Here is a 22,697-nt window from a genome sequence, read left to right as displayed (position 1 = left end):
TTGCTCTCTGCAGCCTGTGGAGAAAGACCACCTTCCCCAGTGAACCGGCCTTCAGTGCAGCATAGAGTGATTTCCGAGGTCCAGTCCTCCCGGGTGTGTGCCTGCTGCTGGACCCAACCCCCAGATTTCCAGCAGGCAGCTCACCTTGCCCCCTGTGTGCTGACGCTGAACTTGGTCCCCCCTCACTCTGCAAAGAGCATCTAGCTCAGCACCAAGCATTTAGCAGCTGTTGTCCTTGCTTCCCCTCCCCGCCAGCTCTGTCCCGGGGACAACGGTGTCACTGCTCACCTGCCTTCCTGCCCTGGGCTCAGGACCTGTGCCCTGTCTTCCTCAGCCTCTGCAGTTAGTCCTGTTGATTCTAGCAGAAATGTCCCCTGCCCCAGCCTATGGTCCCCAGTCCTTGACTAGGGGCTGCTGCAGCTTCCTAGTGGGGAGGATGACCCAGCCAGCTCAGACACCCGAAGGGCGGCCCCAGCCAGGGGAAGCCTCAAGGCAGAGAGGATCTTCTCCCCCTTTCATCGAGGCCCTGGAAAAAAGAAAGTTTTTCTCTTTTTATTGACTGGCACAGTCCAGGCTGGTGCATGACTGCACAGAGGGCCTGAAGCCCCTTAAGCTGGCTCCTCTCTGCACATCTGGCTCTTCCAGCACACAGGTGAGGCTCCGGCCCGGTGGAGACCTCAGCTCCAGGGCAGGGCCTGTCCCACCCCTCCTCCCCCAGGTGTATGTGCCCGGCTCCGCACATGCTGACGCAGGAATGGAAGGGCTCCTGGAAACAGGAACGAATGGGCGTTCTGGGGGCAGAGAGAAGTGATAACGTCTGTTGAAGGTTTTATTTAGTGTGAAATAATTTCTCCCTTTATTTACTGAAGCTTTTTCCTTAGCAGTGAGTGTCCAAAGCCATGCTTAATTTCATAATGTATTTGTTTATTGCACATGGTGATGTCCAATCCTAAATTCTCTGAGACTTGGTACTGAAAGTTGGCAGAGGTAAATGCCATATGTAATCTCTTCAAAACTGGCAATTTTGGATGTCAAATAATAGATGTCACATGAATTTTATTATTATTACTTTTGTTACCTACTTGGGCACTTAATCACTGAAAATTAGTATAATTTTTATTTAAATAGATTTTCAGGTCCTTAAAAATGCACTGAGTTCTATTTTTTGGTTACTTAAAGATTTGATTCTTGAATAATGACTACCTACAGAAATTTAGAGTGGGAGGTGACCTTGAAGGACTTTCCCAAAATTTGGGTTGACAACTTTTGCAAGGGGCTCAGGGGAGATAGATTCAACCAGGTTTTCATCTCTGGGTGGTTTTCATGACTGTGAGGTCACCTGACACCCCAGGAAAGAGGTCTTTGTATTATTTCTTGCTCTGTGATGTCCGGTGTGGTCTTTGATCTTCTGAGCTGTTGTAAATTTTATGGTTTATGCAATTCAAACTGTCAGACAACTGCTAAGTACTTGCTCGGCAAAGAAAACTACAGCAGACCCCCTCTGCTGCACAGCCACCCTTTAACAAGCTTCTCTAGGGTTACTCCTGGAGGCATGGACAGTCCAAGCAAATATTTGCACAGAGAATTACATATTCCAAGGGCATGTACTCAAGTGAAATTCCCTTTCCAAGTGCCCGAGAGACTTAGGTATCCCCGCTATGTGTCTAGAAAGGTAGAGGTGAATGGTTGGTCCTCTTTGACTGGCCTTGAGTTGGTTCGTACACACTAAAGCAAACACCCCAAAATTTCCTGCAAGCTGTGAGAAGCTCGTGGACCTATGTTCTTCCTGGGGTAATTTGGTGAAGACCTCTAGGGTTATTGATTACAGACATATTCCTTGTAGTGTGTGTGTTTGTGTGTGTGTGAAATGCACTTTTCGCTTCTGCTGTGGACCGAATTTACTGTATTGTGTGTGTTTAATCTTAAGAAGGGAGAAATGGATGATCACCACAGTTTGCAGGACCAGGAGGGTACCCACAAGTCACTGAGGGTGGTTGTTACTATTATACAAATTCCTTTTGTAAGTGGAGGAAGGAAGCTTTGAACCACGGGGTCTGTGGGCAACTTATGGCAGGAGGACGGAGGGCAAGAACCGAGGAGAGTGGAGAGCAAGGGGCTGAGCGAGCCCGAGGGCTGGCTTCACCTCCCCTCCAGCTCCTTTAGGGGCGATGGTGACTGGAGCCAAGGGCAGAAATGTGGGGTGGGCGGTGCCCTTGGAGGCCTAGCACCCTCTGGGGGGGGGGTAGACAGGGTCACGCACAGCCCTCAGCAGGGGCCGAGTGGGACGCAGACCTTGGTGGACGTTGGGGAGGCAGAGCAAGGTGTCTCTGAGGCCCCTAGGAGGTCACGTCCCTCGCCCCTCCAGGGCCCTGCAGACTCTGGTGCCCCAGAAGGGAAGCTGGGGGGACTGGGTCTAGGGCTTGCCAGGTATTGTCCTGGGCACTTTCCCAATAGGAGCTTATTTATTTCTCAAAAGAATCCTTTGTGGTAAGTGTGACTTGCTGTGTTTTTATTTCTTGATTAAGGCAACAGAGGTTGGGAGGTGCCTGTAAGCAGCAAGGCCGGGCTTTAAATCTAGGCTGACTCCAAAGGCAGCTCGAGGGCTCCGCACGGTTAGTGCACCTTACGACGCTGGTCTGCGGCCTTGTGCGAGGCCGGGGGTGGGTGCTGTTTGCGCAGCTCATGGAGACACAGGACAGGGACCTGACTTTGGGATGCGAATTAGAAAAAGAGGACTAACATTCCACGAGCGCCTACCATGTACACAAACGAATTTAACAGCCCACTTGGTTTCCATAAAGCCCTTCAAGGGCTAGAATTTTCCCATTTTGCAGGTATAGAAGTGGGCATCTCGCTTAAGGTCACATGATTGGTGGGTATTTGAGCTGGCATTGCACTCAGGACTGTCTGGTTCCAAAGTAGTCCCCTGTTCCCTGCGCAGTATCGTGGCCGTGACTTTCCCCGCCCCAGGCAATGGGTCCCCCCTCTGGTGGCCGGCTGCCCAAGCCTTCAGCCTGAGGATGGTTCCCACGCAGATGTGGACCCATTGCTGGTCTGTGTCTCTGCCTTCATGGTGGGGTCCCCTGGCTCATGATCCTGACACTCCGTCTTCCCAGGAGAGCTGGCCCTGGGGATCAGGACAGAAAGCTGTCTGCTCTCGGCTGGCCCAGCAATGGATGGGGGAGCCCTGCCGGAGTCCCCAAGACAAATCCATCCAGACTGTCCTTGTCCATCTGACCTTGGGGTAACTCCAAGTGGGAGAGCAGTGCGCAGGTCGGGGGGGAGGAAAGCTGAGGATGTCAGCCTTACTCTGTGCCTTTGATGGGGCCGTGCATGCTCTTGTTCCTGAGGCCCTGGGATCTGTGTCACGAGGCAGGTGCTGCCCGGCAAGCCGGCCACAGTCCTTAGAATTTTATGGACTCCTGAGGGAAGGGTGCCTTTTAAAGCCACAGAGCTGGGGGCCACTTGCACTTTTCAGGCCCACACATGCTCTGGTTCCTGGAATGTAAATCGCGAGTACTTGGGATTCAAGTCCCAGTACTGAGGAGCTCGGGAAGCTGCAGGCACGTGGTTGTGCTGAGGTGACCAGCTGCCGGAGCTGCAGAGGGCAGGACAGGGAGCACACTAGGGCAGAGTGGCGGTGTGGGCACCAGGGTCGGGGGCTCTCACAGTGCAGGGGTACCAAGGGGCCGGTGGGTGGTCCGTGGTGGAGCATCGTGCTACTGCTCCAGGCCACGGTGGCCTTCGGGGCCTCAGGCTCTAGGGAGGCGCAGCGCCCAGCACCTGAGCCTGGCCTGGCCCAGGCTGAGGACCTGGACTGTGAGGGCCAGGCCTCTGCTCTCTTACTTAATACCAAGGGGATTAGCTGCTCTTTAGATCTACTTTAAGAATCTAGGTAACAAGTCATCTTTATCTGGAGCTCTGTGAAGGACCCAAATTGCTACATGGTGTTTCTGTTACAGGATATGACTCTTTGGAAGGTGGCTAAAGGAATATGGCTTGAGTTATGTTTTTCTATCACTCACTGGCTTTTCGGCTACTATCAGATGTATTTCTTACTTGAAGCTCAAAGGAGCATAGCTTTATATAGACATTTTTAACTGACATTTCACTGGCCACCTTCAGGTGTTAAAATGAAACAGAATTAACCTTTCTGTCCTGTTCACACATTATAATTACTACCACATTCCAATATTTATGTACACTGCTGGGTTACCATTTCTAGCAGGCCTTAATCAAATGGTTGAAAAAATACATTCTGCCTCAGGTCTGTCAACTGGCTGGTATTTTCCTATTACACATCATAATGACATGCAGCAGTATTAGAGCAAACCTGACCTTTACGGAGGAAGGCCCAATCAAATGTCAGACGCAGTATTCCAAAACGGCCTTGTAAAAACGCCTTCTCACAATATAAGCAATCTTGGGCGAAGCCATATCCCAAGAAAAGCCAACTCAGGATCCCATGAAAGCTTGTGAGGTTTTACTTTCCTCGATCAGATTACAACCCGAGCTTCCAAGGGGATTACAGATTACAAACCAAAAGCAAGGCCTTTTCTAAGTTGGAGGATAAACAAAATATTCAAGATGTTTATATTTCCAACAGCTCAAGTAAGTACACACACGTGCACGCACACACATCCTCACACACCCCTGAGCACATAAACTTAGTAGTAAGTGCCTGCAGGCCCGTTTTCTGTGCGTGAGTCTTCAGCATGGAAATCCAATTGCATCTGGAACAGTTCAGCACCGAAGAACTAAAGACCCTGAAATCTCTCCGCTTCCTTGAAGCCTGTCCCAGCTCCTCGAAAGTGACCCATCTGTCTCATAAAACTACTTCCCTGCAGATTTGAGAGTCGCCTCCCACCCACCCCTGCCCACCATCTCCCTCTGGGTTTCCAGGCCTCTTGGCATTGCTGCCCACCCATCTCCCAGGCAACGCCCTCCTTCTGCAGGTCTGGCCCTCCCTCCTGCCCCACCCCACCTCTCTGGTTATTTTATTCTGCTGATGTCTTTGCTAATATGACTCTGTTTCCTGATTACTAGTCAAAACCAATCTCAGCCAGATGAGGATTGCAATCCCATGTTCTCCTGATCCCTCCTCCCGCCTGCCCCACCCGCCCCCTCCTGTCAGGGTTCCCCACCCATCAGCATACTTGGCTTTGAGTCACAAGAACATCGATGACTCAATGCACTTAAATGTTATATATCTATCTTCCCGCACTACTCGGTGCACACCTAAAGGGCATTTAATTTTTAAAATATTTTGTGTCTTGCCTAGCATGAGATTTTATTTGCTTGATCTTTTATTTGTTGAAACAAATGAAGGAATGTATCAGGCATGCATGAGTGTGTGAATCCTGTTCCCAGGTCTTAAAAATGTGGGACCATTTCCATTTCACCATTTGTAGATGTAACGGCACTTATCTGATAGATTCTCCTGAGAATGAGATGAAAGAACATGGACATGGCCTTAAATATCAGGCACTCAGAAAACATCAGATCCTTTCCCGGTTTTCCCCAGTACCTTGTGTCTTCACATCCAGTATTCCACTGGCACCTGGGGGTGAGCCTGTGTCTTCTCTCCAGAAGGGGTGATATGTCCTCTATGTCTTGGCACCTTTGGCCTCCCCAGCAAGGACTCCAGCTGTGATTCCAGGTGCATGAGGGCACACGCAAACCCAAGGGCCGACCCGCCGCGCTCCTCACCTGCTGGGGCAGTGAGAGCCGTTGTGTGCTTGGAAGCGGGTTGGGATGCCAGGGACTGGCCAGGTGCAGTAGCAAGTGTGTTCTCAGCCACAAGGAGGATACAGTTTACGTCCCAGCTCAGAACACGCGCGCACGGGCGCACACACACACACACACACACACACACACACACACACCTGAAACAAATCTTACAAAGAAGCATATGGGTGCGTTCTGATATATTCTATTATTTTTATGCCAGTCCAGGCAAGTCTAGTCTATTTTAGTTTTTCAAAATGTTGGTCATGGCTCTGTACATTGATTTCACATTGATTTGCCTTAGTGGGTTGAGAGACCATCTATTTGCAAAACAATGTCTTGGGCAATTACCTTCAAGACCAGAGGGGGATTTTCAGCTCAACTTCGTGGGTGCAAAGGTGAGGGTTTGCAGGTAGCTGTGCTTCATGCAGTGTGGCCACAAAGAGGGCCGGTTCTAGGGCGAGGCCAAGAAGGCACTAATTTAAAGCCCCAGATCTGAGGAGGTGCTCACTCTGCCCTTACACTTATTAGTCATTTTCTGCCCACTGCAACCTGGGGTGTGGTTTGCAGAGGAGGAGAGAACCTGCCTTAGGGCTGCTGCCAGTGGCCTCGGAGCACCTGTGTCCCAGCTCAGCGGTCTCACGGCACAGCGTGTCTCAGATCAGGGGCCACCGGTGGGGTGGGAAGATCACTGAGCGCCCCCCAGCTGCGTTTCCTCACCAGGTGCCCTGTCTCTGCCCAGTCTCCTCGCGTTCTGTGCCCCCTTCTCTGGCTCCTCACACCCCCTGCAGACCGGCCCGACTCTGTCTCCCCAAAGCTTCTTTTCCTACTGGCCTGCCTTCTCCACAGCTGGCCTGCTGTGGTCCCTCTCCGGTCAAGGTGGAGCTTCTCTGCCTGGGATGGACTGCGGACACTTGTGGCTGAAAGAGCCTGAATCTGTATCTGACCCATGGGCCACCAGACACGGAGCTCTTGCAGGATCCATAACTTAATCATGAGGTCAACACAGTTCTCATCGAGCCCACCCGCCCACTGCGTGAGGACTGGGGGCTGTAACACATATTGAACACCTCAAATCCCCAGCTGGTTTGGTGTTACAGGGAAAGCAGGCTTGCTACACATGAGGACAAGCCCAATTAAGAAAACCCAGGTGGTGATTGAGAAACAGAGAAACTTAGGCTTCAAGTCAAGAGGAGAGGGTCCGTTTGCCTCTGCTCAGTGGTCCGGAGTTTCAGAGTGGATGAAATCTAGACAGAACTCCTGGTCAGTTTATTGAAACCCTCTGACCTTAAATTTTCTTATCTGTGAAAGTGGGGACAAAATAGCCTGGCCTCTGAGGGGGGATTTGAAGATTTAATGCGGTGTGAGTGCAAGCTTCATCCACAATCATGAGCGTCGGCCCCTAGTTCTGAAACTTGGGCTCAGCTGCACCCTTGGCAGAAGGCAGTGTTCCCCACGCGGCTTACAGGCGGCCAGGAGCTGAGCGGGTCAGATACCCCCTGTTGGCGGTCCGCCCCAGCCTGCAGGGTGGCTCTGGGGCTGTGGACCAACGCCCTTGCCCATAACTGGCAGCCCAGTCTGGAATCTGAGGTGGCTGTGGCTGGACCTTTTGCAGCCTAAAGTCTGGGTGGGATTCTGACACCAGAATTTTTAAATTAAAAAAGTTTTAAGCCTAAGTAGTCTTCAAAGGCTGAGAAGGAAGATGTGCCTCTCTGATTCCTATCCAGGGAGTCATAGATGAGATTCAGACAAATCTTCTCTCCCTTCTCCCTTAATCAGCAATTTCATACTTGCTTTAGGTTGAAAATTTGGAAAAATACAGAAAAGTGAGCACACACACACACACACACACACACCAGCCATAATGTCACTAACCAGAGGAAAGACCTTGTTAATATTTTGTTTCTGTCTCCATGAATGTATTTTTCTTTATGTAAATGAGATCCTTAGAGATAATTTTTAATCTTTTTTTTATTGTTTTCTAACATTATATTTTCCTGGTCTTAAAGACGATCCATAAACGACCTACTTAAAGTCTGCATAGCACCCACTGGCTGTATGCAGCATGATCTATTTGCTCTGTCACCTAATGTTGGACACATAGATTGTTTCAGAATTTTCTGTATTATAAACACTGGTGTGGTCGACATTAGGAATGTATTTTATATCAGATTCTCCCAACATGTTTCCTAGGTCTGATGCTGGTAATAAGAAAGGAGAAATAGAACGTTTATGATCTTTCCAGAGACAATGGTTGTCCCAAGGTAGCCTTTGTCATCAGTACTGGCGATGCCCTGGGCCCTTCCAGCGCTGCAGTAGGTCCTCCATGTGGGGGCTGGGGAGCACACAGATGCACTAAATTACAGGAAGTGACGTACTTTAACAACAATGATGGCTGCCCTGTAGGTGGCTGTTAGTCTTCACATCAGTCCTGTGAAGTGAGGCGTGGTTACCACTTTACAGATGAGCAAATATAAGATCAGAGACGCTCAGTAGGTCACCCGAGCCGTGGAGCTGGCGAGTGGAAGGTAAACTTGGAAAGAGGTGATGATCCCACATTCCCTAAGCAGATCATGGCAAAAGGTGGGAAAACAGAGCCAATTGCATCGATCCAGTCGTCTTTCCTGATGAGGGAGCTGCGAAGAAAAAAAGAAGGTAGTGGCAGTTCCGCTTTTGAGGCTTGATAAGATCAAGGAGGCAAACGCTTCCTGGCTTCTATGATCCAGGCATTCTTCCTGTCCATGGCTGAGTTAGTTATTAATTTGATCAATACGTATTAATGGCGCCTTCACCAGAGGCCAGGCTGGGAATATAACGGTGAGCAAAGCGAGCTCTCTCTGGTGACTCCCGGAGAGACACGGGGCCGTGTCTCAGGCACATGCACCCGTACACTTGAAGTACAATAGTGTAACTTCCCTAAAAGGCAGAAGCTCTTCTGAGATGTCAGAGAAGAGTTCCCTGGGGAAGGAAAATATTCACTGAACCTTAAGGAAGACCAGGAATTAGCCAGACAAAAAGAAAGAGGTCACACCAGCAACAGCCCAGAGTCCGAGAGCATGATGGGCGAACCACAGTGGGCGGTCTGTGGTGTCCACAAAGGCTTGTTGGAACACAGCCGTGTCCACGTGGGTATTGTCTGGGGCTGTGTTGTGCTGCAACAACAGATTTGGATACTTATGACAGAGACCCTGTGGGCCACTGAACCTAGAGTGTTTACTATCTGCTCCTTTATAGAAAAGGCTTGGCAAACCCAATTCTGGAGAAATAGGACAGTGTGTCTGGGGTGCACTAGGGGGGGAGGACAGAGGAAGGGTGACCCTACAGGCCACAGGTGCCAGAGACCATCTGAAGGAGTTTGGCACCTTCCTGAGCAGCAGCAGGCAGACTCGGAAGGTTTTGAGTAGAAAGCGTTTTAAGCAAAAATCTAGAGAAAGGATTATATTCATGATTCTAAAAGGTTACACTTTTCACTTGACAGTCTCTAATGTTCAGCTAGACTAGGCTTCCTTTTCTTGGTTTATAAGTCATAAATAGTGACTGAATGAATATAGAAAATCATTGTAAAAGCTTTCTGTGGTAATCAGATTTAATAGGATATAGTAATATCATGGGGCCCTTGATTATTTTGTGTTCACCTCATGCTATTTATTTTAGGAAGTGTGCAGCCCATAAATAAACACACCTCCTCAGATCTTCCTATTAACCCTTTCTACAATGCTGCCCTTTATTGTAATGACTTTGTATCAAAATTTTAGCTCCATAGCTAATGACAATTAGAGCCCACACTCACGTTTCCATTTCAGTGTGCCAGGTTTCTTTTGATGAGAATCCCAGTTCCCCAGCTGCACTGGGTGTGAGTCAGAAAGAGAGAGCTTAGGAGGAAGTTTGGTCTGATGGGTCCACCTGCTTAGTGGGAGAGAATGTGAGGTGGCATTTATGGGCCAGGGCAAAAGTGTTAGTTATTTTTCTTGGGCCAGATTGTCCTGCTAGAAAGTTCATAACCACTTCAGTCTGGCCCATCTGGCTAATATGAAAATTACCTACTGCTGCTGGGGTGAGGCCCGGAGGCCGAGGGGCGGCTCCCTGGGCGTGTACGTGCATGTGCTCACGCTGACGCTCACACCTGAGTGCCTGTGTTGTACTGGTCAGCGTGACAGTTCATTTTGCGTCAACCTGACTGGGCCGCTGGGTGATTCTGAGGGTCTGTGAGGGTGTTTCCGAATGAGACTCACATTTGCATAGGAGATAGCGTAAAGCAAATTGCCCTCCCCAACGTGGGTGGACCTCCGCCAATCAGCTCTTCTTGGGTCTTGAGCCTGATGGCTTCTGGACTGGAACTTCCCCACCGGCCCTGGGGGTCTCCAGCTTGTCAGCTGTAGGTCTTGGAACTTCTCAGCCTCCATAAGCATGTGAGCCCATTCTTTCTAATCAGTCTGTTTATACACGTGTGTGTGTACGTGTGTCTGTGCGTGTGTATTTAGTTGTTTCTCTGGAGAATAAGTAACCATTGTCATTATTTGTCACCTTCCTCAGCTTACTCTCTGCATTATTATTTTCTTAATGCTTTCCTTTAAATAGGCTTAGTGATTTTTACAATATTTTATTTTAAAAAGGGAATTTAGCATCACTGCTTGAAACTAAAAAACATGATCACTTACCATGGATGAACGGCAGACAACATCAGCCCCTCGGAGCATCTCTGTGGCCTGCTCTCTTTCTCCGCTCGACAGGGAGATAAGCCAGTGTTGGATGTTAAGGACAGGCTTGCAACAAAGTGAGGTGCAAAGGCGATAAAGTTCTCACTGCCTGATTTATGACTTGATGTCCTCTGCGTGTCCCGCCCTGGCAGAAACAGTGGCTGATCCCTGTCTCTGTGAGCTGACCCACAGCCTCAGCTTCCCTCAAGGATGGAGGTCAAGACAAGGCCAGGCAGTAGTTTCTAGATTTTCTTGTAACAAAAATCACCAGCGGAGTTTATTAGAAATGTAGTTCCTGAGACTGCCATCTCCAGAGGTTCTGATCTGGGGGGGACACTGGGAGGTGGCACCGTTCACAGGCGTCCGGGTGGTTCCCAGGCCCTCGAGCAGCACAGCTGAGGACCTGATCCGTGAAGGGCCTCCAGCAAACAGCAGGAGAAGTACGTGGCCCTCCGTCAGCCTGAGACAGCATCCTGGCCCGGGTCTTATAGGCAGGGTTTGGAAAGTAATCCATACGCTGTAAATGTGCATGTAATTCCACCTACTTCCAAGAGTGGTTTTGGCTTGTGGCACTTTATTGCTGAATTCCTGGAGTGAGGATTTGTTAGCTGTTTAGTTAGTGCGGAGAAGAGTTAAATAAAATGTAAAACGCATTTAAAACTATTTGAAGGTAAGAGGGGTGTATATCATCTGACTTCTGCGGTGCCAAATAAACCCAGGCAACAAGAACTCAGCCGCTCCCTGCTCACCAGGGTTCAGACCAGTGGTTCTTTCTCATCACCTGTAGTGGGCATGGTGGAGGCCCCAAGGAGATCTGTCCATGCCCTGATTCCTGGCACCTGTGAGCCTTACCTTATACAGTAAAAGATGGGACTAAGTCAAGGACCTTGAGAGGAGGAGCTTGTCCCTGATACCCAGAGTGCAGCAGGGGAGATTGCACAGAGGCCGAGAGGGAGGCGTGAGGTGGGGCAGAGGCTGGAGCAACATGCCTGCATGCTGAGGAGCCCCCAGAGCCCCCAGAGGCTGGAACAGGTGGGAGTAATTCTCTCCAGGACTCCTTGGAGGGAGCATGGCCCTGCCAACACCTTGAACTTGGACTTCGGGCCTCCAGAGCTATGAGAGAATAAGGTTTTGTGGTTTTAAGCCATCAAATTTGTGGTAATTTGTTACAGCAGCCTCCAAAGTTAATACACAACCCAGAGCAGGTTGTAGGAATGAAACTCAAGCGGTAGCTGATGGGACTTTGTATAAAGTAGGCAAAGCTCTCAGCTCCCATCAGGAGAGGCAGACTGAATGGCTGTGCCACTCATGGAGCAGGGCACACTCACACACATGGGTTTGCTACAAAGATGTGGCTGCTTTATGCTCTCACCTGGGCAGGTTTGGCGGAGCTGGTGACCCTGCCCTGTGGCTTCTTCATGGCCGGCCAGGTGTGGACCGCTCTCCTCTGCCCCAGGAAACACACAAACCTGCGGGCACCATTCATACCGGACTCGGAGAGACATTGGGGCCAGCAGATGAGTGTGGTGCACTCTCAGGAAAGGCCCAGCGCAGGGCCACCCAACAGAAACACTAAGTGAGCCACATACATGACCTTAAACTTTCTAGAAAATATATTTTAAAAGTTTTTTAGAAGTGAAATTAATATTAATAACACTGTATTTCACTCAACGTATCCAAAATAGTATCTTTTCCACATGTACTCTCTATACAAATTCCCTGTGAAGTACCTTGCATTCTTTTTTCTTGTACTAAGTCTTTGAAATTCAGTGTGTATGTTTCACTTAGAGTGCATCTCGATTTGCACTAGCTGCATCTCTGGTGCTCGGGGACCATGGGACCAGCGGCTTGCATGCTGGGTGCCACAAGGCCAGAGCTCAGCAGCAAAAGGGGTGGGTGCCCGGCACCGCTCTGATTGCTCTTGTGTCTCCCAGTTCTGACATTTGATCCACGTGGCCCTGGCAGGGCTCCCCTGAAAGTATTTGCAGAGCAGCTAACCTGTGTGTGCATTGAAGTGTGGCTGAGGTTTGGGGTGCAGGCCTTGCAGAGGCCAAGGAAGAACTATGAGTTTCGAGAAGGACCCTGAATGAGCCAGCAAGCAGATGGCCATGGTTAGAGTGATGGCTGTGGCCCCAAGAGCTGCAAATCCTTCTACCAGTTCTGAGTGAATTCCTAGGGGTGACAGGATTGGATCTGGGCTGGAGCCCTGAGTTCTTAGATCATGAAATCTTCTAGAACAAAATTGCCTCATATGGCATCAGTTTGTACTGGATATTCCAGACTGGAAGTATCTTTAGAGAGAGGATGGGAGGGGAAATTGGTGCAACTCACTTTGAATGTAAAGTTAATTGCTTTTTGGAAAGCTCTTTTCAGCTAGATGAGGACCACACAGAGGAAAAAAAATGCCCTGCCCTGGGATGGGAGCCTAGCCAACAGTGACAATAGCCGCCTGCTTTTCTGAGTGTGATGGACATTGAGGGCAACCCAAGGCAGAACCATTGTTTATCCTGACAGCTGAACAACAGGCTTGAGGAAGAAGAGGTTGTGCTGGCAGTGGGGAGCCGCAAACACTCAATCCGTCACAGAAACTTCTAGGGAATCAGGCGCCATGGAGGCCAGACCAAACCCTTACTGGGCGGGTAATTCACCGTCTCGGGCTGCCCACGTCTGCACGCGTTTGATGCAGCCCAGAGGTGCTTTGGGAGGGACCGCCTGCTGCAGTGTGTGGGGCGTCCGCCCCTGGAGAGGTGGTAATATGATAGATATTCACCTGTCCACGGTGCTTGTCTCATTTATTCAAATTAACTGGTGCCCAGAGCTGGAAAGAAATGGATCTGGACTCAGACAAAGATGAATTGCAGTAAAAATGGAAATTACAACCCAGAAAACTAATATCATCAGCCCACTGGGATTTTATTAGCTAATCATGGCTGTGATATTGGACTTCTGAAAATGTTGCTTTGATTGAATTTTCACCTTGTATCCAAAGGACTTGTCAGGATACGTGTTTGGTGATGCAAGGAGGGAATAGCATAGACTGTAATGAGCTGCTTCACACCCTCTTCTCTTTCTAACCTTTTTGTTTTTTGCCCAAGTACCATAGATTTCTTGCTCTGGACAGTGCTTCCGGTTGTCATCTTAGACCTAAGTGGCAGCCCACTACCTGAGACCAAGGTCATGTGTTATTTGAGTCTCTCAGGGATGGCCACCCACCTCCGCCAGGCCTGAGATGCTGCTGTTTTCTGGATGTCAGTCGGTGAGAGGAAACAGTGAGACAGCTCGGGAAGTTCTAGCTACTGCTGCTGGCGTCTTTAGCTTGGGAGCGCTCCAGATGGCTGGTATGGGGCCCTTTTCCCTTGGTTATATCCTTAGGACTTCGACTAGGGGCATCCACACAGGCCCTGATGATTTCATCCTCACCACCCCTACAATCTCAGGACTGACCCTAACCCAGGCCCCTTGAGTCCCAGCCCTGGCTTCTGAGCCTGCACTGGGTAACTCGTGCCCTTCTGGCCTTCCTGACTTCAGTCTGCTTGTGATCTTTACCTGACAGCATCCGGCACGAGGAGTGTGTGTCCTTGTCTGCCTGGGGCTTCCCCAGTGGGCAGAACCTGCCAGGAGCCTGTTCATGTGTGGGGAGTTAGTGCCCAAAGAGGCACTTTTCTCTTGTTAGGTGAAGGAGCCCATGGATGAATGCCTGACTCCCTAGAGGGAAAATTCCAAGAGACATTCTATACTCTTCTTAGAGGGTCCCACCAGGATCAAAGCCCTGTTTCCCTCCAAGAAAATCTTGCTGCTGAGTACTTTTCTCAGGTCTCTGCTTTCTGGAGGAAGTGGAGGGTTGGGGAAACTCAGGCTAAGCACCTGCTAAGTTCCAGGCTTCACCAAGGGCGTGAGAAATGATGGTAGCTCATAATTAAGGCACACAACCAAGATGCCAGGCACTCTGCCATGTGCTTCATAGGTATTACTTTCTTTAATTCCCACCACTGTTTTGCATGAGGGGTACTATTCTTATCCCCATTTTACAGATGAAGATACTGAATCACAGAGGGGAGAGGCAGCTTGCTCAACCACGATATACCTGTCAGACTGGGTAAAACTGGGATTTTCATTCCAGCATCAGGATTTGGCTCTGCGGCACGAAATGCTGCATCCACTGTTTATTTGCTTTTTTAAGATAAATGGGCTCGCCTTGTGCTCCTTGAACCTACGAGTGTCCTAGGCTGAAAGGCCGAGTGAGTCTCTGACACTCTGCAATTCAGCCTGTGCCTGGGATGAGGACGCGCAACAGGGAGGCAGTGGTGGAACCGAATTCCTGCGGAGGAGGGACTGGCCCAGCCAGTGTCCTTGCTCTTATCATTTCTAAGGATAATTAGGAATGGATTGAAATCCAGAGAGTCCGGACTCCCTGCAGGACATACGCTTCCTCCCCAGGCAGCAAATTAAGGGCTTCTGCATTCATTCCGTGTAAGGGGATAATGCTGGTACAGTCATCTGTCACCGCCCGGGCTGTGCTGTCTTGTCAGAGAGTGTGACTGCAGGCTCTGCGTCTGGCTGATCCTGACACGCTTTAATTAGGGCTTCCAGAACCGGGGCCTGGGCTTCTGGCAAGGGGGGAGGGGCCTCCATGAGCGTTGAGCTCCTCCCTCCCCTTAGACGCATACATGATCCAAGAAATATGAAAAGAGGGAGGAATTCTGTATCTTCCCTGGAAAATAGAAAGACTGCCACCAACAGGCTGGGCTCACAAGGCATTTCTATGGCTTGGGGGCCTAACAAAGCACAATTCCCACCAGGTATCACCTGTACCCTGGAACTGCTATGTTTACTCCAAAATCTCTTTTTCCCCTGTAGTGTTCCTCAAAGCTGAGCCTGGGGACCACTGCGTGGTCATCTGATTATAACTTGTGACTAATCTCAGGTGTATTGCACTGATGCCAGAATCCTTGAGGGGGTGTGTGTTCCAGGAATCTGCATTTTCCTTAAGCGCCCAGGGATTCTCTGCACACACAAGACCGACTAATTAAATCAGCTACACAGATGTTTTTATCCCAGCTGATGTAAAACGTGGGGACTTGAACACACATATTTGGAGCATTAAGGCTGCGGGTGGCCAGAGCTGAGCATTTTGAGGGTCCCTTTTTGTCCTCATTGGCTAAGAGACCACTGTAGTGACTTAAACCATCTCTGGGCTTCTCCCCCCGTGATCTCATTTCTCCCCCTGCTGAGGTTCTTTGACCACCAGGGACCGGGGATGAGGGGCTGCAGCTCATCGTGGCCGGGGTCGGCCGCCTCCAGCCTCTGCTGATTTTCAGAGATGTGGGTCCCATCCCAGCCCCTGGAGCTGTGTGCAGGGTCCGGGTCTGTGTCTGGAGTTTCTCAGCTGTGACGTGGAGTTTGTACAAAAACTCTTGGGAGGTAAGGGTGTAATTAAAGTGGCCTCAGTTATTGGCATTAATAAGCAAAAGCGCACATGTTCCCGAAAGGAGCCATGCTTTCCCCCTCTCCTTCCTTGTGCCCCAGTTCCCGGCAAGTCTTAGAGTTCGGGCCTAAATGAGGAGGGGACTGTCTCACTTGACCGGAAAGGGTCTTGTCACAGGTCAGGGCAAGTCGGCATCAAGGCCGTCAGAGCCCCGACTGACAGCCCACGAGGCAAAGAGTGGCTGGGAGGACAGGCCTGGCTGGCCGGCGTCCGGAGCAGGGCTCCGACCTTCAGTTCAGGGCGGTGGGGCACGTTGGGGTCGAGGCCGGATCCCTGACTGCTACCCGGGGCACAGGGTAAAGCAGGGGGCTGGGTGGCCTGTGCTGGCTGGACCTGTGGGCGGAGAGGAAGGAAGCCAAGTTGAGTGGACTGAACTGACAAAGCCACATTTATATTAGGGTTCAGGGGTGTCCAAGGGACCCCAAGGTGGGGGGCCACCGGGGGTGGGAGGGTGAACACCAGGAGCTGGAGGCCTTCCTCGCTGTGTCTTCTGCCTGTCTGTCTGTCTGTCTGCCCACCTGCCTGTCCATTTGTCTGTCTTCTCTCCTCCCCGCTCCTCCTGCCCTCTGCTCCTCCAGGCTCTCCCAGCTTCTCTGGCCTGCACGGCGCAAGCCTGGCGGGCTTCCCAGGCCGGACCTGACCAGCTGCGCCCTGGGAGGGCAGGCGGTGCCCCACGGCCTGCTGGGCCTGATGCTCTTGGATACAAGATGACGGCAGTGCAGGGAAGAGGCGTTGCCGCCCAGAGAGGATGCACACCTCCCAGGGAGGCAGACGGGAGCTGCTGGGCGGGGCAGGAGAGGCGGAGGGTCCCAATCTGCGGGGCTCTGATGCCTTTCAGCCTCAGAGCAGCGGAGCCGAGGGGGCTGAACCTCGCCCTACTCCCCGACCCTGTCTGCAGGAGAAACGCAGTTGTGACACTTGAGAAGCCCGTGACCTGGAAATCATGGGGAGGCGTGACTCTGGCTAAGGGACAGACAACAGCAGCACCCTCGGGCCCTTCCACCCTCATGGAGAAGCGTGGCTGGCAGGAAGGTGTGTGCAGGGGTGTGCAGGGTGACGGGCACCACAGGCCTTGGAGGCCTGGATGGACGCCTGTAGCCGTGGCTGTTGGAGGAAGTGCTGGAGCGCAGCCCAAGGCGCTGAGAGCAGCCCTTGACGGGCAGGTGACCCGAGTTTGCCGGATGCTGTGGGTGGAAGGGGTCTCCTGCCCCACCGGGACTTTCCCATGCTGGTCAAGGGCAAGCCCAGCTCTCGGTCCCAGTGGAGCTGCTGTTTGATACGAAGCTTGCCATCTGCCCTTTGCCATCGTCTTTAGGGACGTGTGTAAGGTCTCAGGGCGTGCTGGTCTCGTCAGTCACAGTGAATGGTGTGCAGGTCTTCGGGCAGCACCCCCCGGCATCACTAGAGCAAAATCTTGCCATCGGTCTCTCATCAGTGGTTCCCAGAGTGGGGTCCCAGGACCAGCAACATCAGCACCACTTGGGAGCTCATTAGAAATGCAGATTTGCAGGCCCTCCTGGACTTTCTGATGTGGTTCCCCAGATGATCTGGATGCAGGGTGGAGTCTGAAGACCACTGAGGGAGACCCCTCCCCTTCCCACCAGCCCCCACCCCTCCTGCCAGCCAGCCCGAGGTCCCGCCCAGTCTGACGTCCTCACCTGTGCTTTACCAGCGCACCTGGAACCGGCGCCCCCTCGTCTCCCGGCTTCTCCTGTCTGCTCACTGAAGCCACAGAGATCCTCCTGAGAGGGAAGTCTTAGTGCACAAGGGGCAGTGGGAACAGGAGAGAAGCAGGAAGCGTGACCCACAATATGTCTATGCCCCACTCCCCACAGACCTGCCCTCCACCCCCTGCAAACCCATCTAATGTCTCTAGTGATCTGAGATGTATATGTATGTATATTTTGGTCTGTTGTTCCAGGTATGAAAATCCCCCTGTCACTTATAATTCCAAGATCAGTCTCATTCTGATGATTTCAAAAATCCCATGAGGTGTCCAGCAAAAACTTTAAAATGTACCCAGTTTTAAAACGTCTTTCCTTTCTCCAGCCTCCAGCCTCAGGCTTCAGGGAGAAGCAGCGCATGAGGGCCTTGCCCACCTGGGATGGACCGGGGCGGGGCGGGGAGGGAGGGTTCGGCCGCACAGGACCTGGCAGCTTGTGGGGCTGTTCAGTGCCTTTGGCAGTTCTGAGTCTGTCTCTGCTGGCTTCAGGGTCAAGTCGCCATGCGTTGCTCATCAAAACCCTCTGGACAAACTCAGCATTTCCCTGCAGGCCCGAGGACACTGACCCCACGCAGCCCCGAGGCATGTCCCCCTCCCCGCAAGCCCAACTCACTTCCTCAGGCCCGCTTTTCTTGTTGGCAGTGGTTGGAGCCCTCCCCGCATCTCCCGGCCTGGCCACATCCTGCTCATCTTTCATGTGAGATGTCTGGTCCTTCCTGGATGAACGTGCCCACCCGAAGGAGCAGCTGGCCGCCCCCACCCTGTTGTAACACATAAGCATAAGAGGTACCCCTAAAATAGTTGTGGATTGAATGAAGGAATGAGAGTCAGGATTCTGCAGCCCTGAGCCGCTGAAACCAGGCAAGCAGGCAGCTCTGCAGACCTCGGTACTGACAGACAGGTGTCCAACCTGGTCAGCTGCCTTACAACGGCACCTGCAGGAGCCCACGACTCAGTGAGTTGGTAAGGGCTTGTATCTTGTTTGTCTTAGTGGGGTCAGTGTTTAGGCTAGTGTCCCCAGACTCCCAAGTGTTTGCTGAAAGAATGAATGGGTAGATGGATGGATGGATGGATGATTAAGTAATGTAAATAGAAATCTGACTTAGGAACATTCAGCCTATTTTTTGGTGTTACGACCCACATTCTGCTTTGGGTTGAAGATTATATATTTTTTAATAGACTATGTTTTGTGTCAGTTTCTTCTGTACTAACCCTCATGCCAAATATAAAAATATGTATGATTTTTCTTAATCATCCATTCATTTATTCATTCAGCAAATATTTGTTGAGGTATACAGCTAATGCTTCCATTATTTAACTGAAGAAACTGAGCATTAACCATTACAAAAGCTTGGCTCTGATTTAATTTCATGTTAGGCTTTCTCTATGGAATGAAATTCAGGATAGGAGTGACTCCAGACGGTTTTGCAAATCCCCAATAAGGCGATGCTTTTTGAAAGAGAGTGACGTCATCCTAATAGAACAAAGTAGATAACAGAAGACACTTTATTGTTGTTTTACTTTTTAAAAAGCATAATACACCTTTTCTTATGTGGTTTATTAACTCTGTTTTCCAGTGTGAATGTGTCTCTGTATCTATCCATCCAACCATCTATCCAGACTGCACATTTATACTCTGCATAAAATATTCAAATATGTATATAAAATAGTTCTCTAAATGTAGAACACTATATTAAATGTACAAAATGTATTTATAAAGCATACCACATATATACCTTACATTTTCAAGTGCGAATAATGAACTTTAATTACTTAACCAGTTCTGGTGATTTGAGATACAAGTCTTTTCCATTTGGGTGATTTTACTTTAAGCTACCATTTAAGTTTTCCAATGCACACGAGCATGCTCGGGGCACGGGCGGAGAGTCATCAGACGGCCTGCCAAGTTGGGTCTGGTCCCAGAACAGCAGAAAGCCCCTCCTCCCTAGCCTGGCAGTGCCTCTGCTGTGACTTGTGATGATGTATGGCTGTGCCACAGCTTGTTATGTCATATCCATTGATGACTCTGTATAATTAATTTGATGCCATCTGATGTAGCAGCAGGTTAGACATTTAAGAAATAAAAAGTTGTCCATGCCCCATGGAGCACATCTGCTTAATGGCATAATTCAAATTAATTTCCAGCAAGTCCATAAAAGCTCAGGGAACTGTTCTGCATTGCAGCCCGACGCCTCCCGGTTGCCACAAATGAGGCTCTGTAGAACCACTCAGCTTGGCAGCTCCCGAGTCTATTCACATGAAGTACATTTTAAAAAATTGTTTTCATTTAAAAAACCATTTCAGAACTACGCGACTGTAAAAACAGTCCACAGAGTCCCCGAATACCTTCCCTGAATGTCCCCCGATGCTAATGCCTTGCCCGATCGCACTACACTGATCGAAACCAGGAACTTGCTGTTGATTCAACCCTGCCAACATATAAACCGTGTTCAGCTTTCACTAATTGTCCCTGGTGTCCTTTTTCTGGTGCAGGATTTAGTGGGCATCTTCCCGAGTCACCTCCAATCTGGCTCGTTTCTGTCAGGCTTTCTTTTGCGACCCCAACACTGTTTTTCAGAGTACGGGCCTACATTTTTTTTTTGTTTTGGTCTGTTTTTTTTTGTACAGTGCCCCTTGACTCGAGGTTTTCTGTCTCCTCTTTATTAGACTGAGGTTATGCACTCTGGGGAAGAAAACCACCAAAGTGCTATTATGTCCTTCTACTTGAGCAGGGGGTAAATGACCCTGTCTTATTACTGCCAAGGTTAATCTGGATCCCGTGGTTGAGATGGTATCTGCCAGGTTTCTTCCTTATTATTTCTTCTTTGTGTTATCAATAAGTATCTTCCGAGGTGATAGCTCATGAGTATTCAAGAGCCTGTTTCTCATTATCCTTTGCCCACTTCAATAGGCGTCCATCAACGATTCGTGTGCTCAGTGGTGTTGTTACAAAATCATGATTTTCCTATCTTCTATTCCTTCTACATTCATTAATTGGAACTCTACTAAAAAGAAGAGATTTTTCTTCTGCCACTTAATTATTTATTCAATTATTTCTTTATACAATATGAACTAATAGACATTTCTTTTATTATATGGGTTGTAATCCACTGACATTATGATTTATCCTTTTGTTCAAAAGTTTCAGTTGGATAACAGTGTCTTTAAGTCTATTTTCATTATATATGCTTATTAGGTAGTTACTTTTTCACAGCTAAAAGGACTTTCTATGGTTGTCCCACTTTGAGTGCAATGGATTCCAGGCCAAAGGGTTGTTTTTACAGTGTTTGTGTTCTCAGAACCCAGTGGGACCTCTTTCATGCGGTGGGCACTCAATACACTTGTCCTGGGAAGCTGGATGAGTGAGGGAGTCAGTGAGCGGATGGGTGTGCGTGAGAGGGGCCGACGTGGGCTGAGTGCCGCTCCCGGCGTCCGATTCTCCTGCCGAGCTCACACGAATCACCTGGGGGCTTTTTGGGGCAGACACTGGTTTGGTAGGTCTTGGAGGGGCCCGAGACTCTGCATTCCCAGCAAACTCCCATGAAACATGCATTGTGTTGGCTGAGGACCTGACGTTGAGCAGCAAGGTGCCTGGGTTCACGTCTGACCATATCTACTACCTGCCAAATAGGTAATCTTACGTGGGTCACTTGACATCTTTTGACCTTGTCTTCTTCGTCTGTAAAATGGGGATAGCCATAACAGCACCCCCGTCTGAAGACTAATACAAGCATTAAGAAAGATTATGAGTGTGTCTGGCATATAGCAAAAGCTGATTGGTGATCCTATATTGATAACTGTTAATTAGCAACAATGAACAGTAAATAATCTTGTTCATAAGCAACAACATAAACACAATCTGAACAGTGGTCCTGATTAGCCTGCCCCTTCTCCTGCCTTCAGGTACCTCTCCTGTGCTTGGAATCTGGAGCTCACCGCGGAGTCCCGGGAAGCAGCTGACTGGCAGAGAATCCCCGCCCCCTGCCAGGTGAGCAGGCTCGGAACCCTCTAGTCGTACCATCTGGCATGGGTGCTGACAGAAAGCCAGCGAAAGGCTGCAGAGGTGAGACAGAGCCCACCCTCACGGACGGGACCTGGGGAGGGATGGGCACGGTAGGCACACACTTGCCAAGCCTGCTTCCCTCAGGTGGCCGGAGGGACGGTCTGGAGACAGCTGAGCTTGCAGAGTGGCCTGATTCCTCTGCCCCTTTCTCAGGCTCTGGGACCCTCAGCTGCGTGAGGCGGTGCTCCTGCCTGCGGAGGCTCAGCACGGAGGGCCAGTCACTCGGCCGTCACTCTGCCCAGGAGCCTGCGCGTCTTCTTTCTGACCGAGCACAAGCTGCCTACTTTGAGGGACAGAGGCAGTGGTGGTTCGTGTTTCTGGATCTGCTCATACCTGGCTTTTCTGCAGGTGCCTTATCCCTGGGAGGGCAGATTAGGACTGAGTACGCGTGTCATGGATGCCAGGCCCCGGGCGGCATGCATTTCTCCCCTTGGTCCGCACCATGTCTCTGTGAGGGGTAATCACACCACACACTTAGCAGAGGTGGGAGTTCCCGCTCTGAGATGTAAAGAAAGTGTCTGGAGTCACACCTTCCATGAGTGGCAGATTAAAGATGCTCCTAGTGTCACCAGGTCCCCAAAGCTTCTCTTTGTGGTACACTTGCTGCAGCAGGAGGCAAGCTGGTCACACCTGTACCTGTCCTCCAGGTGCAGAAAGACACCACAGGGCAGGGCAGACCTGGCACCACGCCCAGAGATGTTACGTTCCCATGGCCAACGGGAAAATCCATCCTTAGCCTGCCCAGCAGTGCTAACCTGAGCCGGGCATTTGGAAAGCATGAACGCCCCTCCAGGCTGTTTGGCGCAATGACTGCACACGCCTGCGGTGCTAAACTACCCACACCTGTGTGCCGTGGTCAGGAGGACTCGGCCTTGCTCTCAGCTGGGAGGGGACATGTGTCTGCATGGTGCGGGGAGGGGGGCTCCACCGGATCATTTTGTCACAGTTAGAAACAGGATTCCCCTCACTTCTTGGAACAGATCCTCACTGGCAACATTTCTC

The 22,697-nt window shown here is 50.4% G+C and overlaps 1 long non-coding RNA gene across 8 annotated transcripts in view; it reads left to right on the top strand.

Moving 5' to 3' along the window:
* Positions 1-22,697, top strand: part of LOC118970783 (uncharacterized) — a 49,300-nt gene that overhangs the window by 25,258 nt on the left and 1,345 nt on the right. For 4 of the 8 annotated variants that reach the window (XR_012123430.1, XR_005058891.2, XR_012123428.1 and 1 more), the window contains 2 exons: positions 21,536-21,695; positions 21,849-22,043. This is a non-coding gene — a long non-coding RNA (uncharacterized lncRNA). Of the gene's footprint in view, positions 1-16,788; positions 16,942-18,274; positions 18,596-21,535; positions 21,696-21,848; positions 22,044-22,697 lie in introns of those variants that run through there. The other 4 variants (XR_012123429.1, XR_012123427.1, XR_012123431.1 and 1 more) reach the window with 2 other exon arrangements.

The sequence above is a fragment of the Manis javanica genome, chromosome 12 (genome assembly GCF_040802235.1).
Source record: "Manis javanica isolate MJ-LG chromosome 12, MJ_LKY, whole genome shotgun sequence".
Taxonomy (NCBI): domain Eukaryota; kingdom Metazoa; phylum Chordata; class Mammalia; order Pholidota; family Manidae; genus Manis; species Manis javanica.
Note: the sequence above shows the minus strand (reverse complement) of the source record. Positions and strands in the feature narration are given on the sequence as shown.